Raw genomic sequence first — 18,171 nt, 5'->3', positions numbered from 1 at the left:
CCCTTCCTGGATTCCAGTGAAAATTAACCCTGTCCTGGCCGAACCCAGGACACTCATACTTACCTGACTCCTCAAACTTGTTCGATAAGACATTGTTAAACTTAGCAGTGTTAAAAGAAACAGTGTTTACTTTGTGTAATGTTTCAGCTTGCCTGCAACTGAGCATTTTCCGTGCCATACCCTTTTTTTTGGTCTCTCCCTCCCCTGCTGTGCCACGCATCCCCTCTATCCCTGTTTCTACCCCTATTTCTCTCTCTCTCTCTCTCTCTCTCTCTCTCTCTCATTCTCTCTCTCTCTCCCTCTAGACCACCACCTCCAACACCACCGCAAAGGCAGCAATGCTGAGCCACGGACTGGTGTAGAAGACCACTACGAACTGGTTTTGTCTCTACATTGCCGTTGCCATCTCTTCCTGGCCTCCGAAAAAACCGCCACAATGACCTGCAGGAAAGTGCTTGCGCACGGACTAGCGTGTGGACCGTCAAGAGAGACTTGTCTAAGCAGGCAGCATGTATGGCACGAACTGCACGTACGGTGCATGGGCAAATGCCCCTATAAAAGGACAGCACATGCTCTTTCTCTCCTCCTCGCTGCCTTGCTGCCGGACCCTGTCCTCACTGGAACCTCCACGTCTGCATAGAGACTGAGCTGACTGGACATGGCTGGACATCGCCATATCCATGGTGGTGGTAACCAATCGCCCCCCACACTCCTATCCTCGCCCGCTGGCGTTGTTCGACTTTACTCTTTTACAAGGTTGCACGGCATCTGACTCCATTTGTGTCTTCATCTCGTCCTTGGGATCCTATTGAAACCTCCCCGACATCGGATCTGGACAGTGGCTGAGCTACTATACCAGCAATGAGAATAAACTTGGGAATGAAAGCTTTTTGGCTTTATTGGACAGTAATAACCAATAATCGATTATATAGAGAAAATTTGACATGGCAAGTAGAATCCCTAGCAAACTGGACAAAAACAGCAATTAATGCAGTTGACTTGCAGCTGCAATCTACACCCAAAATGACGCTACAAAATAGGTTAGCCTTAGATATGATTTTGCTAAAAGAAAGTGGTGTTTGTGGATGGCTAAATGCCTCCTATCCTGATGAAACTTGTTGTGTTTCTATCCCAAATGTATCTGTCACTTTACACCAAGCCATGGATGAAATGCGTAAGATTGCAGAACAGTCTCGAGAACTCCGTGAAAATATGAAACAGAAGCCCTGGGAATGGACGGGGTGGATCTCGAAAATTTTTAATGGACTTGGACTAAACATTAGTGGATGGATACAAAGTTTGATTCAATATGTACTGATGTTTATTGGACTCCTTATTGTTATTTGTGTGGGTTTAGCACATGTACAATCTTCACTAGTTAGAACTTTTAGTACACGTGTTAGAGTGCTTCAAGTTCATAACCCTGATTATGTTCCTTTAATTCCTTCTCCTATTAGGGAGGAAGATGAGCCCCTCAACCCGTCTGAACCTAAATTCATCTGATATTCTTTTTCACGAGATGTGACTAAAGTCATGGGGTGGATAATGTAATCGATGGCCTTGCTGGACTTGTCAAATGCAAGACAAAAGACATGCTCAGACTCAGACCTCAGGATCTAGGGTTAACAAAGGGAGCAATTGACTTGTGCTTATCAGACAGAAGTAAGGGGGGATAGCCCATCACTGTAAACCAAGTGATCTGTGGGGCCCAGCAGAGGCTGCACAGCCAGAGATTGGTTCGGATAAAGAACAGATGGCCCCCGGAAGCACATACCAAGATGCCCGCTCCATAGGCGTGTAAAACTGCTGGATCCCGCTTCTGACGACACGACATTCCATGCCAAGAGCCAATCGATACACAATAATTGACTTAGTCCCACCTCGCAAAAAGATTTTCCAAACATATAAAAATTGGCATGTGAAAACTTTCTTTGGGAGGAGGAGCCAAGCGAGAACCTTACCTGATGGATGGGTCGATGAGCCTGAACCTCTTTTCCCTCCCCCAAGAAGGGACGCCTTTTTGGTAAGAGTCACGCCTCTGACTTTGTCGGACATATCCCCAGGACCACATTGTTAACTAAAGTGCTAAACCATTACCTTGAGCTCAACTTTTGTAGACAGTGCATTTATCAACGGCAATCCTGAATCTGTGATACCTGTCGCTTGAATAAATTACCTATTGTTTCAACTTTGCGAAACTGTTTCAGTGAAAGTCCTTGGAAGGGCTCTAACAGGCAAGTTGAATCTGATAATTGGCTACACACTTAACCCCTTAGACATAAATCATTGACCAAGTCTGGGACTAAGAGTAGATCCAGCCACACCTAGACTCCTCTCTGAGAGAGAGTTTAGAACGCAAGGGGGTCTCCTCTGAACCTTGTGACTCAACGGGAGGGCTCTCCTTTTGCTGCTTCTCAGACTCCCTTGCCCCTTTTAACTCAGCACAAAGGAATGAATTTTATAGCAGAACTATATTTATAATCCTGTTTTTCAGAAGCTGTAAGAACCGGTTTCTTTTGTTCTGAGCAAGCTTTTCTGAATTGTAGCAGGGGCAGGGGGGATGAGGAGAGAAAGACAGTGAAGGGTTCTTGCTGCATCTCAATAAGAAAGGCCTGACAACAAATAATAAGACAGCTGCTTTAATAAGACAGACAAGAGTCTCATTTCAGAGACGATATGCATCACAGTCTGAAGTCAACCAGGCATCCCCAGTGAGAGTCCAAGAGCTCGTAGAAAGTTTATACAGAATTTGGCCTGTTTAAGAAAGGAAAAGTATGTAGAGCATGAGAAGTTTTCAGAGAGAGAAGCTCCATGTTAGGTAAGAATTAAGTCCTTTTTATATCATAGAGACATAAGAGGGCATAGGAGACTACCAATTTGAGCAGCCAATAGATGCTGTTAATTTCTATTTTTCACTTGGTACAGCCGAGAGATGATAATGTTTTCTGTTCTCTTACACCAATTTTTATTTTCCCAGACTGCTTTCCTGTTCTTGCAGTTTTAAAAGGCAATGACAATTACCAATTCTAAATTTCTCAGGATATTTTCCCCTTTTTCCAGAGTATTTTTCACCTTTTCACATGATAAATTTCTGTTATAGTAACTTGTCTTTGTGCTTATTGATGGTATCTCAGATATCTCCTTTTTTTAGGTACCCAGCTGTGCTTCAAAAATGCCAGCTGCATTTTTGAGGGATGCTTCTGGTTCACAGGCCAAGTTCCCTGGCTCACAGTTTCCAGGCTGGCAGGCATTTTCTCAGTCAGTAATTTCCCCCTTATAACCAGATCACCTTTATGACTGCTCACATCACTGTTGCATAACAACACAATGGTTTATAATTTATAGAGCTCATCTCACAGTTCATACTTTTATAAAAGCATTTGTAGATTTTGACAGCTATTTACAAAGGAAAGTTAAAAATGTGGTTAAGTATTACAAGCTCAAGTCCTAACCAAGCAGAGATCGTAAATAGCATCAACATCTTAGAACTGGAAAATTAATCTGTCCTAATGAGATTCCTTCATGATTATTTGGTGTTTCCAAGATATGGGTTTTGCTTCTGGCTCTTACACTGAAACAAATCAGGCAGTAGGAAAATGTCTCTAATTCTTCCTTTTCCCAGTCTTTGAACAGATAAAATAGCATTTCCCTGCAATTCTTTCCTAGCAATCAAAATTCTTGCTGCATGTAATCAAGAACAAGAGGAACTGGTAGGATCAGAAATCAGTCCATAAAAACATTCAAATGTTCAAACACTGCATCTTTAGAGTCAAATAACAGTGTAACGAAGTTTTTATAGAATAAGGAGGGAAGAGAGGATAATGCATAGCTAATGGCTGTGAATACTTGATCATGGTGAAATACACCAAGATAAGGCTGATTTGAAAATGAGAACAGTCTAACCCTCCTGCCGAAGCAGGGTCACCTAGAGCAGGCTGCACAGGACCTTGTCCAGGCGGGTCTTGAATATCTCCAGAGAAGGAGACTCCACAACCTCCCTGGGCAGCCTGTTCCAGTGCTCCGTCACCCTCAGAGGGAAGAAGTTCTTCCTCATGTTCAGACGGAACTTCCTGTGCTTCATTTTGTGCCCATTGCCCCTTGTCCTGTCACTGGGCACCACTGAAAAGAGCTTGGCCCCATCCTCCTGACACCCACCCTTCAGATATTTACAAGCATATATAAGATCCTGTCTCAGCCTTCTCTTCTTCAGGCTGAACAAGCCCATCTCCCTCAGCCTCTCCTCATAGGACAGATGTTCCAGTCCCCTCACCATCCCTGTAGCCCTCCGCTGGACTCTCTCCACTAGCACTTCATCTTTCTTGAAGTGGGGAGCCCAGAACTGGACAGAGTACTCCAGATGGGGCCTCACTAGGGCAGTGTAGAGGGCAAGGAGAACCTCCCTCGACCTGCTGGCCACACTCCTCCTAATGCACCCCAGGATCCCATTGGCCTACTTAGCAGCCAGGGCACACTGCTGGCTCATGGTTAACCTGTCGTCCACCAGGACACCCAGGTCCATCTCCGCAGAGCTGCTCTCCAGCAGGTCTGCCCCAAGCCTGTACTGATGCATGCGGTTGTTCCTCCCCAAGTGCAGGACCCTGCACTTGCCCTTGTTGAACTTCATCAGGTTCCTCTCTGCCCAACTCTCCAGCCTATCCAGGTCTCGCTGAATGGCAGCACAGCCTTCTGGTGTATCCACCACACCTCCCAGTTTGGTGTCATCAGCAAACTTGCTGAGGGTACATTCTAACTCTTCATCCAGGTCATTGATGAAGAAGTTAAACAAGACTGGGCCCAGTACCGACCCCTGGGGGACACCACTTGTTACCGGCCTCCAACTAGACTCAGCGCCGCTGACGACAACCCTCTGAGTTCTGTCATTCAGCCAGTTCTCTATCCACCTCACCGACCACTCATCCAGCCCACACTTCCTGAGCTTCCCTAGGAGGATGTTATGGGAGACCATGTCTGTCGAAAGCCTTGCTGAAGTCGAGGTAGACAACATCCACTGCTCTCCCCTCATCTACCCAGCCAGTCATGCCATCGTAGAAAGCTATCAGATTGGTCAGGCATGATTTCCCCTTGGTGAATCCATGCTGACTACTCCTGATAACCTTCTTTTCCTCCACTTGCTTAGAGGTGACATCCGGAATGAGCTATTCCATCACCTTTCCCGGGATGGAGGTGAGGCTGACTGGCCTATAGTTCCCTGGGTCCTCCTTCTTGCCCTTTTTGAAGACTGGAGTGACATTGGAAATCCATACAAGTATATGGTCTCCAGGCTTCGTTACTCTGAACCTTATACAGGCTACAGGAGAATCTTATGTAATGACCCGAGTTGCTGGGTCAAGATAATTACACTGCGGGGGGAGTGCAAGTGACGCTACCAAGAGCAGTATTTACGCAAGCCGTGGATTTAACTCTCAAGGCCTTGCGAAACGTGCCAGACTTCGGCCAGCGACAAGCATCTTCTGTGTCAATTTGACAGGGATCTCAGGAACCCTATGTTCAGTTTCTAGATCGGTTACAAACTGCTATTATGAGACAAACTGAACAAGAGGAAGCCGCTGAGATCTTTCTATTTCAGCTTGCAACCAAATATGCACAACAGGGTCTCTCTACAACAGTCGGTGTACCCGACCTGGGATCAAAGCATGGTGATCTCCAGCGTAAAACCGTGCAGTCCCTCCGACACAGCACAGTCCACAGTGCCGGGTTGGATCTGGCCACAGCAACAGCAGTCACAATATCAGATGAATCAGTAAACCTTCTACCTACTGGGGTATATGGCCCCCTACCTCACAACGTGTGTGGTCTATTAATTGGACGTTCTTCAACCACTAAGTCAGGACTTTTCATACTACCTGGAGTTATCAATTCCGATTTTAATGGAGAGATTAAAATAAAAGTCTGGACTGCAAATCCTCCCTGTACTATCCTGAAAGGGGAGCGCATTGTGCAGTTGATTCTATTACCGTACCATGCCGTTGCAGCAGACATTAGACAAAGACAAGAAGGAGCATTTGGGAGTACAGGAGCACCGAGTATTATTTGGACGCAGAAGGTATTACCAGGGCAACCCATGTTAACAATCCTGATTAATGGTAAAACTTTTACAGGACTGGTGAATACTGGTGTCGATGTTTCTGTTCTTAATCAACATGAATGGCCAGTGACCTGGCCTTTAAAGCAAGTGTCTGTGGTGGTCACTGGGGTTGGAGGATTACAGATTCCACTACAAAGCATGCAAACTTTGTTAGTGGAAGGCCCCGATAAAAAACAAGCTGTATTAAAACCATATGTTCTTGCAGTGCCTTGCAATCTTTGGGGACAAGATTTATAATCACAATGGAGTGTTACATTAATGACAAATTTTCACAAAGGGTTGGTGATGTCCAGCCCCAACTCAAGCTCACATGGCTAACAGATAAGCCTGTTTGGGTTGATCAGTGGCTGTTGAAGGGAGAGCGGCTGGAATGTGCGCAAAAGTTAGATCGGGAGCAGCTGGCACTAGGTCACCTAGTACCATCTACTAGTCCATGGAACACCCCTATATTTGTCATTCCAAAAAGGTGTGGTAAACAGAGATTATTAAAAGATTGCAACAAGTTTTAGGAACTTTAGTATACTGGCGTAAACATGTCCCTGGATTTTCTATCATTGCTCGACCCCTTTACAATTTACTGCGAAAAAAGAAATCATGGGAGTGGACAAATCAACATTCTAATGCCCTGGAGACACTGGTAAAAGAATTGAGACTATTTCAGCAGCTAGGTCCTGTACATCCCTCTGATCCAATTCATGTGGAATGGGGATTTAGTGAACACGGTTCTCACTGTAATGTTTGGCAAAAAGGACCTGAAGGGCCTGAGCGTCCACTTGAGTTCAGTTCAAAGTCCTTTAATGATACTGAATCGCGATACTCAGATCTGGAAAAGGGACTATTGTCTTTGGTAAGAGCTGTAAAGCGAGTGGAACAAATAAGAAAAAAACAGAGTGTAATCGTTCGGGGACCTTTCCGCCTCCTAGACACCATTTGTAAAGGGACGGTGCCGCCTGCTGGCATTGCCCAAAAACCCACGGTCCGTAAGTGGTATGCCTATCTGGAAAGCATCCATGACATTATGCCTATTACAGAGGGCAGCACTAAAGTGTCTAAACTGCAAAAACATATAGACAGTACATTGCTGTTCCAAACTCCTCCAAGCAAACCATCTCCAATTCGGGAGGCGCTTCCTCTAACAGAAAACAGCAACCTCGAAGGGGTATGGTTCACTGATGCGTCATCCTACAGGCAAAATAATGAGTGGAATTATAATGCAGTGGCACTGGAAGTGGCCACGGGAGAACGGGCCAGCGAAACAGGTAAAGGAAGTGCACAAGTGGGGGAGCTTAGGGCAGTCTTACTAGCTGCACAACACAGTGCTGACTATATTTACACTGACTCATATGCTGTTTTTAAAGGAGCTACCGAGTGGGTTAGCCACTGGGCAGCCAACGACTGGCAGGTAAATAGAGTCCCAGTCTGGCAAACTGACAGCTGGAAACAATTGCTAAAAATAGGAGAACAAAGGATACTGCACATGGGTTGGGTGAAAGGGCATGATCGATCTGCCTCTATTGCTGCCCAGTTCAATCAACAAGTTGATAGCCTCACACGGCTACACAAAATTGACATTGTAAGTGATGAATTAGAACGGGAACGTTTACTTGAATGGTTACATGTAAAACGAGGGCACACTGGCCGAGCTGATTTGTATCGGGAAGGCATAGCCCGGGGATGGCCTGTGTCAACAAAACTGTGTGAACAAGTGGTCACTGCCTGTTCACAGTGTCGCCTGCGACTTAACAAAGATCATCCAAGTAAGGCACCTCCCATGCACATCCGAAATAAAAAAACACTGTGGCACACCTGGCAAATTGATTACATAAGTCCATTGCGACCCTCAGGGGGTAAAAAACATATATTAGTAGGGGTGGAAGTTGTTTCAGGAATTACCATGGCAACAGCTGTCCCGGCTGCAACTGGAGATAACACAGTTTACAGCCTGAAGGAATGGTTCAGCACCCTCCCCCTTCCTGAGGAGATTCAAAGTGACAACGGATCACACTTTACAGCTACAGTGGTACAAGACTGGGCAAAAGAAGAAGGAATTCGGTGGGTATTCCATACTCCGTACTACACCCAAGCAAATGGTGTGGTTGAGAGAACAAACGGGTTAGTTAAGCGATTTGCCAAAACCCACGAATCTGGGTGGCATCTGCGATTATCCAATGCCATCTATCAATTAAATAATAGATGGGCTGGAGACGGCTGTCCCAAAATGAAAGCCTTCTCTGCTCCTGCCACAACTCTGGTGCCAAAGGCAGATGTAAAACCAGAACACCCTACTGGCTTTTACGCAGGCCAGCCAGTGCTGGTTAAAATGCCTCACATTGGAACAGTGGCACTAGTATTAACAAAACCAAAAAATCTTTACGCTTGGGAAGCGAAAGATAGCTCTGGAAAACTGCATCGAATCAGTGCTAGATGGATAGTACCTACCTTTTAACCTATTATATGCCGGTTTCAATGACAACCGAGCATTTTCCTTTCTTTTCTGTTTACAGGTATTTTCCAAATGCTGGGAAACTACGCCTGAAAACACAGACTGTCACATGTCAAAACAGACTGCCATCAAGGACTGCTGATTTATACTTCTAGTCCTAATCTGTTGAATCATCTGTGAACCAAAGTTTCCAGAAGGTTGAAACAATCTGACAGAAAGGACAATAGTGATTTAATTTTGATAGGAATACTGATTTCTAATTTTACTTGTATATTATGTGACCTTTTTTTTTTTACTTCTTGCTTTATTGTTTAGGTTACTGTTTTTATAATGCAAAATAGCTTTATTTTGTTGTGGTTTTGATAGTTATAATTTACTACAGAATTGTCAATATGAATCTTCTATCATGCATTGGCAGTGGTAGACAAATATGTGTAAGTTTAACATGTGTTTACATATTAGGTGTAATAATTGTGCATATGTTCCATAGAGATTATAATCAAAAAAACAAAAAAGTCTTTGGGTATGATAGAGGAAAACACAGCCTTTAAGTTGTTACAAGGATTTCTTAGAATGATGAATTGGACTCAGGGAACCACTTGTCTTATGTTGCCAACGACCCCTGCAGAGGGACTCCCTTTTATGGTTATTCCCCTTGACTTAAAAGGAGCACTGCTGGATTTATGGGAAATGAAAGACAATACCATCTCCATACCATGGGGAAGTGGAATTACCTACAAACATTATACTTATCCTTCAAATCTTAACTATACCAACATATGGTCTAATTCTAACTGCACTCGAGAGCTTGACAAAAATTTCCTGAATTTAAACAACAAGATAAAATTGTCTATCGACTGCATGGAGGTACCCTGGATTGACCAGCCTCCTCGACCATTCTGGGGTGTACCTATTACCTTTAAATATAGTATCCCAGTACAAGCTGAATGGTGTATCGAATTTCCCTCAAACTATGGATCTAAGTGTAGTCCACAATCTAATGACGTACCTTGTATGTGGACTATTGCTGATCATAGAACTTGTTTTACACAACGGGGAGAAAAGCCTCCAATTACCACGCCACTAGGGCCAGTCCAATTATGGAATTGTACCAACAAGATAACTTGTTCTAATATTGATAAATACCCATGGGAATGGATGGTTGCAGACCTTTACCATGCTTTAAGAAGTGTATGTTTATGTCATAATTATAGTGCTCCAATCCCTAAGACAAGGTCAGAGTGTATGATAAAAGTGGATCCCAAACAGGTTAACACATGGGCATATCGTATAGTTTCTAGCAACAATGCTGAGCCACAGGCCAAAAGATGCCGAGTTCCTTTCCAGCATTATCTAAATGGACATAATAGCCTCGATGAACTCGAAAATAGTACGTGTAGCACTTTAATGCTACCTGCAACACCTGAAACTGTATGGGTGTGTTCTAATGGACAAATATCAGACTACATTCAACCCTATTGGGATGGATTAGAATGTACTCTAGGTATTCCAAGTTTGTGTCCTACTATAGCTTTTAATTTCATTCAATCCTTAACTAAATCACGAGGACATAGACCTAAAAGAGAGTCACAAATGTGGAACTCTATGCAAGAAAATGGTAATCTTTTTGCCTGGCCGAGCTATTATACACCAGCAATGAGAATAAACTTGGGAATGAAAGCTTTTTGGGGTTATTGGACAGTAATAACCAATAATCGATTATATATAGAAAATTTGACATGGCAAGTAGAATCCCTAGCAAACTGGACAAAAACAGCAATTAATGCAGTTGACTTGCAGCTGCAAGCTACATCCAAAATGACGCTACAAAATAGGTTAGCCTTAGATATGATTTTGTTAAAAGAAAGTGGTGTTTGTGGATGGCTAAATGCCTCCTATCCTGATGAAACCTGTTGTGTTTCTATCCCAAATGTATCCGTCACTTTACATCAAGCCATGGATGAAATGCGTAAGATTGCGGAAAAGTCTCGAGAACTCCGTGAAAATATGAAGCAGAAGCCCTGGGAATGGACGGGGTGGATCTCGAAAGTTTTTAATGGACTTGGACTAAATATTAGTGGATGGATACAAAGTTTGATTCAATATGTACTGATGTTTATTGTACTCCTTATTGTTATTTGTGTGGGTTTATCATGTGTACAATCTTCATTAGCTAAAACTGTTAGTACGCATATTAGAATGCTTAAAGTTCATAACCCTGATTATGTTCCTTTAATTCCTTCTCCTATTAGGGAGGAAGATGAGCCCCTCAACCTGTCTGAACCTAAATTCATCTAATATTCCTTTTTGACGAGATGTGACTAAAGTCACGGGGTGGATAATGTAATCGATGGCCTTGTTGGACTTGTCGAATGCAAGACAAAAGACAAAGGGACTGAGGTTGTCAAGAGCCGAAGAGCTAACAAAGGAAGTAAATAACTGGTGCTTATCTTATCAGACAAAAGTAAGGGGGGATAGGCCATCACTGTAAACTCAGTGATCTGTGGGGCGCCACGGAGGCTGCGCAGCCAGAGATTGCTTCAGAGATTGCTTTGGACAAAGCACAGATGGCCCCCGAATACACATACCAAGATGCCCGCTCCAAAGGCGTGTCACACTGCTGAGTCCCGCTTCTGACGACACGACATTCCATGCCAAGAGCCAATCGATACACAATAATTGACTTAGTCCCACCTCACAAAAAGATTTCCAAACATATAAAAATTGGCACTTGAAAACTCTCTTTGGGAGGAGGAGCCAAGCGAGAACTTCACCTGACGGACGGGTCGACGGGCCTGAACCTCTCTTCCCCCCCCAAGAAGGGACGCCTTTTTGGTAAGAGTCGCGCCTCTGACTTTGTCAGACGTACCCCCGGGAACACATTGTTAACTAAAGCGCTAAACTATTACTTTGAGCTCAACTTTTGTAGACAGTGAATTTATCAACGGCAATTCCGAATCTGTGATAACTGTCGCTTGAATAAATTACCTATTGTTTCAACTTTGCGAAACTGTTTCAGTGAAAGTCCTTGGAAGGGCTAGTTGAATATCAGACTCCCCTTACCCCCCCCCTTTTACGCGACACTATACTCCTCCCCTTTCCCTTAGCCCTCAGGACTGTGAACTCCACCAATGCATGATCACTGCAGCCCAGGCTGCTTCCAGACTTGATGTCACCAATGAGCTCACTTGTATTGGTGACCATCAGGTCCACTATTGTATTCCTTCGGGTAGGACTGTCTATTACCTGGCTTAAGAAGTTATCCTCAATGCATTCTAGAAATCTCCTGGATTGCCTACAGCTCGCTGTACTACTTTTCCAGCAGATGTCGTGGTGGTTGAAGTCCTCCAGTAGGACGAGAGCCTGCGAATGCTATGCCTCCTGTAGCTGGAGGAAGAAGGCTTCATCAGTAGGCTCACCTTGATCAGGCGGCCTGCAGTAGACACCCACGACCAGGTTCCCTTTGTTGCCTCTGTCTCTGATTCTTACCCATAAGCTTTTGACCTTCTCATGGCTTTTCTTCTGGGACAGCTCTTCACGCTGTATTCATTTCTTGATAAAGGCAATGCCTCTGCCCCTCTTTCCCTATCTGTCCCTTCTGAAGAGTCTGTAGCTGTGGTGAATGACTTCACAGACCCCAGTCGTGTGCTCGATCAGAATCATTTCATTGCTCAGGTGAATACCTTATATACTAATACAATTGTCACTAGAGCCAGTCAGCTTTGGATTCGTGGCTTTGCGAATGTCAGTTCACAGTTGCTGTTTTCCAGGATCTTTTGCAGCTGGATGTGTGAAAACAGCTTATCTCCTGAGAACAGAGGAGGGAGGCACAGGATGCACTGATCCTTCAGGGTCATGGGACAGTGCTGTTCTGTCTCAAGTTATATGGTTTCCCACATCTCCCCCTTTTTTGTTTAGCCAGACACTGTTAATGATAAGAGCTGACATAATTCGGCCTTCAGCTTTCTACAACCTTCTCAGAGGCCCACACAAACTATAATACTGAAAACAGGCATAAGAACACAAATGCTAATAAAAAGACATACAGATGTGAAGTGCATACCATAACCAGCTGGGCGTAAAGAAAGATCCAATTAGCCTGAGACTGGTACATATTGATGGCAAATCTGTTACCTAACATATGGGTGTAGATTAATTTACTTGCATCCAATGTTCTTTCTGTGTGGATGGTGGGATCCAAGCACCGCCTGACCACAACATATCATTTATGCCAATCGGAGGGGGTGCATCCCATTATGTCAGGAGTCGAAATAATGGTGTATCAATGATATGAGCTCAGTAAATTTGCACTTGGGTTATAGGTATACTCATCACACATACAAACATCCACAACATTCAGTATTGGCTATACATATTAATCACCTAGGCTAAGGTCAATGTATCTAAAAGCATAACTCATTAACTATAAAGGCTAAAATCCATGTACATAAAAGCATAAATCTGCAGACATCACCCCATCTATTCCCTGCTGCATCAATTGTTTCCGCAGCCCTGAGAAATCAGAATCCAGATACAACAATCTAAAGTCAAAAACCAGAAATAATCAATACCTGCAGAACTCACCAAACCGAAGACGCAAAAGCAGTTACTTAGTCCAGACAAATCCGTGAGATCACAGAAACCAAATAAATCCATCAGATCACAGAAATACAAACACTATGACAACAAACACATAAAACCACACAATCATAGTCGTGACCACACGCACACAGGCACACCAGGTTTTCAACATAAATCCAAATATTACAAATAGACAGAGACTTACAATAACAGTCAACATTTAACATACAAGTTCCGGAGCCTCGATTTCAGGAAGAGTTTTCTCTTTTCAATTCTGTTTTAGGAAGGGTACTTTCCCTTCTCCTCAGGGATATAGCCCAATGCAGTGAAGCTTTCACTACAACTAACAGGCAGGCAACAAGAAATAATACTAGAAGAATGCCTTTACCTTATTGATGGTCCATGCTCAGAACTTTTCGGTCCAGGGATCGGAGGTTCTCCCCGAGAATCCCTCGGTGCCGGCTGGAGGTCCTGCGATCCTTCAGATCGTTGAGGTTCAGGAGCAGGGTCCCTTCTGGGGGGCCAAAATCTGTTACTGAAAAGCAGCAAAACAATTCATTCTCTACAACTTAATTTTGGAGTTCTAGAAAGCAGGCATTCTTTACTGAAGTGCTGAATGCACAGGGGATAGTTCTACCCAAATGTGCGTACCGAAAAGACACAACTAATAGATATTTATGCCATGTTAACATACATAATCATTACCTTTCTGAGAAGTGCTTATCATTTTCCTCCCCCTTTTTTTTAATATATATATATATTAATATCCTTTGTACATGTCTATTGGCACCTCTGGGCAGTTGTCGGAAGCCCTCAGATGAAGGTTCATATTTTTCCTCATGGTGCCTGCTAGTTGACCTTTGCTCTTGTGCAGACGCAGTTCTAAAATCACGTATACAGTGTCCTCCAAGATTGCTTCGTTGTACAAGAGCTGTTATGGGAGATAATTGCCAAACATGCAAGGAATGTATTAATTGGTGTGGGTGGTGCACCCATTGCAGCCATCAGAGTACTTGCGTTTGCTGTAATTTTTTCAGTTTTCCCTGTGTAATAGGATCATCCAGAGTGGATCTCTTCCGCCTCCACGTCAGAGGTTGCTCCCTGAGAGTGAGCATGGTCATCTCTGGCATCGGATTCTGTGTTGCGTTCATTCAGCTCGTCATATGGTTTCACATATTTTGCTGGTAACCATCGAGGGCCTGTTGAAAGAAGAACACACACATACCCTCTTCCCCATGTTAGTAGTTCTACAGGACCTGTCCATTGCAATTCCCCAAATTCTTTATACCATACCTTTGCTCGAGCCACAAATGGAGGGACCATCCCGAATTGGTGGTCAGCTGCTGTTGTAAATAATTGATGATCAGAACGATTTAAAAACTTAAGTACATATAATGCTTTGTCTAACTGTTCCTGTGGGGTAGCACTGCCCATAGGATTCCCCCTTTTTTGTTTATTTAACATAGCTTTGAGGTTCCTATGGACACATTCAACAATGGCTTGTCCAGTGGGAGAATGCGGTATACCTGTAACATGTTGCATACCCCAGTCCTGTAGGAAGGTAGAAACTGTCTGTGAAACATAAGCAGGACCATTATCAGCTTTAATTGTTTTTGGAACACCCATAACGGCAAAACATCTTAGCCAGTGACGTTTCACATTGCGTGCCTTTTCTCCCATATGTGCAGTGGCTACCAGAAATCCTGAGAAAGTATCCACACTAAAATGTACATAACGCAATCGACCAAATGTTGATATATGCGTAACATCACTTTGCCACAACTCATTAGCTTGTAAACCACGAAGATTTCACTCCTGTATATGATGATACGGGTGTAATATGTTGACAAGGGCATGCATGAACAATTTCTGTGGCTTGCCCTCGGGACAAAGCAAATTGTTTATGCAAGGAAGAGGCATTTTGATGAAAGAAGTCGTGAGATAATCGGGCTTGCTCAAAACTACACGGCAGTACTGCTGCCCTTGTCCATTTGTCTGCTACAGCATGTCCTTCAGTTATTGGTCCTGGTAGAGTAGTATGTGACCGTATATGCATTATAAAATATACATGTACATGATTTTTAAGTAGTGTGGCTAATTTCAATAGCAAGGAAAAAAGTTGTTTGTTATTGACCTCTTTTATCATTGCATCTTCAATGCACTGAACAGTACCCACAACACATGCAGAATCTGCGACAAAACTGAGAGGTTCAGTCGAAAAAAATTCAAAGGCATGCAAGGCCGCTGGTAGTTTGTGTGGATCCTTCAACGATTAAAACAGATGATTGCCATTCTGACGAATCTGTTTGTTTCCACACAACTACAGCTTTGTGTGTTTTCCCTGATCCGTCCAGAAACACTGTTGGTGCTCCTTTAATAGGAACAGGAACACATCGGTTCTTTGGCTGCAATGGAATTTGAGAGAGGGAATGTAACAGCTTATGTTGTGGAAGGGTGTAACGTATCTCATTGAAATAATCAGCTAGAGCGGCTTGCAGCGATAAGGATTCCCTGTTTAATACCACAAAGTCATTTTTAGCCAGCGGCAGGTAAATAGTATCAGGATCTCTTTGTGTCAATTGCTGACAATGATTCCGACCTTGTGCTATTAAGGACACTATCATGTTTACCTTTGTGGTTAATGTTTTCATGGGCGTATGAGACAACAAGATCCATTCCAGAATCTTCAACTCCTGTGTGTTAACACCTCACTGACCTAAAAGAGCATAAGGCTGGGGAAAAAGCATAAATTATATACAAATCTATTGGTAACTTGACTTGATTCTGGAGGCAAAGGAAGTTGCAATTTTATCCGAATCTTTCTGCAAGACAGTTTTCGCTTCTGGCGTCAATCTCCTGGAAGATAACAAATCTGAGTCCCCTTTCAACAAGGTAAATAGAGGGGACAACTCTTCAGTTGTGATGCCCAAAAGGGGTCGTACCCAATTAATTATTCCTAATAATTTTTGTAGATCATGAAGAGTGATGATCTGTTTAACAATACGCAATGGTTGTGGGAACACTGGTGAAGTGAAAAGTTTCCATCCTAGATACTTCCAGGGCTGCTCTGTCTGCACATTTTCCAAGGCTATCTGTAACCCGTAGACCTTTAATGACGATTCTAATTTAGCGAAAGCAGTGAGCAGTACATTTTGTGTTTCAGCAGCAAGGAGGATGTCGTCCATATAGTGGTATAAGTAAATCTGTTTAAAAGATTGCCACACTTCTTTTGGCGCTGCATCCACGAGTATCTGTCAGATCGTGGGGCTATTTATCATGCCTTGTGGCAGAACGACCCAATGGTATCGCTGCATGGGTTTGCTGTTGTTAATTGAAGGCACAGAAAATGCAAAATGGGCACAATCATCAGGGTGCAAAAAAATTATAAAAAAACAATCCTTTAAATCAATAACGAAAAGAGGCCAGTCTTCTGGAATCATAGTTGGGTTAGGGACACCAGGCTCTAGTTGCTGCATTGGGCTCATTACTGCATTTATAATCTGCAGATCTTGTAATAATCTCCACTTACCAGACTTTTTTGGAATGACAAATATAGGGGTGTTCCATGGACTAGTAGATGGTACCAGGTGACCTAATGGCAGCTGCTTTTTCACAAGGAATTCTGCTGCCAACCCCTACTATTCTGTGATTCTGTGATTCTGTGATTCTGCAGTAGTTGAATTGTACACACTTTTTCCAACCAAGGCCTTGAATGTAAGGAAAATGGTACACGCTCTGCCGCTTCCGTGCTGTGCCGTGCCGCCGGTTGCCGATAGAGGGGAGCCCGCCGACTCGGTGGGAATGGGCTAGCGTGGCGCGGGGAGGGGCCGTGTACCCCAGCAGGTGTAAGGTTCGATGACCCGTCCAGTGTGGTGAGTGCTTGCGCTGTGGGTAGATCTAGCCCGGTGCTGCGGGCTGTGCTGTGTCGGAGGGACTGCACGGTTTTAGGCTGGAATTCACCCTGCTTTGATCTCAGGTCGGACGTTGCGGCGGGATCTAGGACTCGACCAATATGATCCATAACAGTCAACTTTATTAGTAAAGAATCTAGATTATATAGACAGCACTTAATTGTGATTAGTTACTATACATAAACACTCGGTGCAACACTCAGCTGTGATTGGTTACTATACATGAAAACATCTATCAGCAAAACAATCAGCAAAACACCCCGGTTACATAATCAATACTCAAACTATGATTGGTCAGTATTCATAGAACGACTGTTTATCTGCAGCTGGCCTGAGAACGATTGTCTTTCCCACAGCCAGCCTGGGAAAGGTTTGAGGCCTGTGCTGCTTGAAACCTGTGCTACTACAAACCAATCGAATCCATATTCAAAGTGTCTGGGTTGCTCACAATATGTCCCTGTTTCTCCAGAAACCCTACAGTCAGATATGCTGACTGTTGTAGTAGGAACCTGTTGTGCATATTTGGTTGCAAGCTGAAATAGCAAGACCTCAGCTGCTTCCTCTTGTTCAATTTGCCTCATCATAGCAGTTTGTAACCTATCTAAAAACTGAACATAGGGTTCCTGAGATCTCTGTCGAATTGATACGAAAGACATTTCTCGCCGGCCAAGATCTGGCACCTTTCGCAAGGCCTTGAGAATTAAATCCGCGGCTTGCATAAATACTGCTCTTGGCAGTGTCGCTTGTGCTCCCCCTGTGGCATAATTTTCTTGATCCAGCAACTCGTTTTCTCCAATACCTAATCCAGCAGCAATATTCTCCATAACTTGCACAATTACAAGTTCCTTATATTCTGATGCCCAGATGGTATATTGTGCAGATGATAGAACCATGCTAAGTACTGATCGCCAATCAGAAGGGGTCATGACAGAAGATTCTCCTATAGCCTGTATAAGGTTCATAGTAACAAAGCCTGGAGACCATATTCTCGTGTGGATTTCCGAACTTCCTTAATAACTTCGTATGGTAAATAAGCATACTCTGAGGCTTGGTTAGGCTTATATACTACAGGCATAGCTTGAAGGACAGAAACATCTCCTTTGCAGAGCGCATCAGTCCTACATTTATCT

This window comes from Opisthocomus hoazin, chromosome W, assembly GCF_030867145.1.
Source record: "Opisthocomus hoazin isolate bOpiHoa1 chromosome W, bOpiHoa1.hap1, whole genome shotgun sequence".
NCBI lineage: Eukaryota > Metazoa > Chordata > Aves > Opisthocomiformes > Opisthocomidae > Opisthocomus > Opisthocomus hoazin.
The sequence above is the reverse complement of the archived record's forward strand: the minus strand, read 5'-3'. Positions refer to the sequence as shown.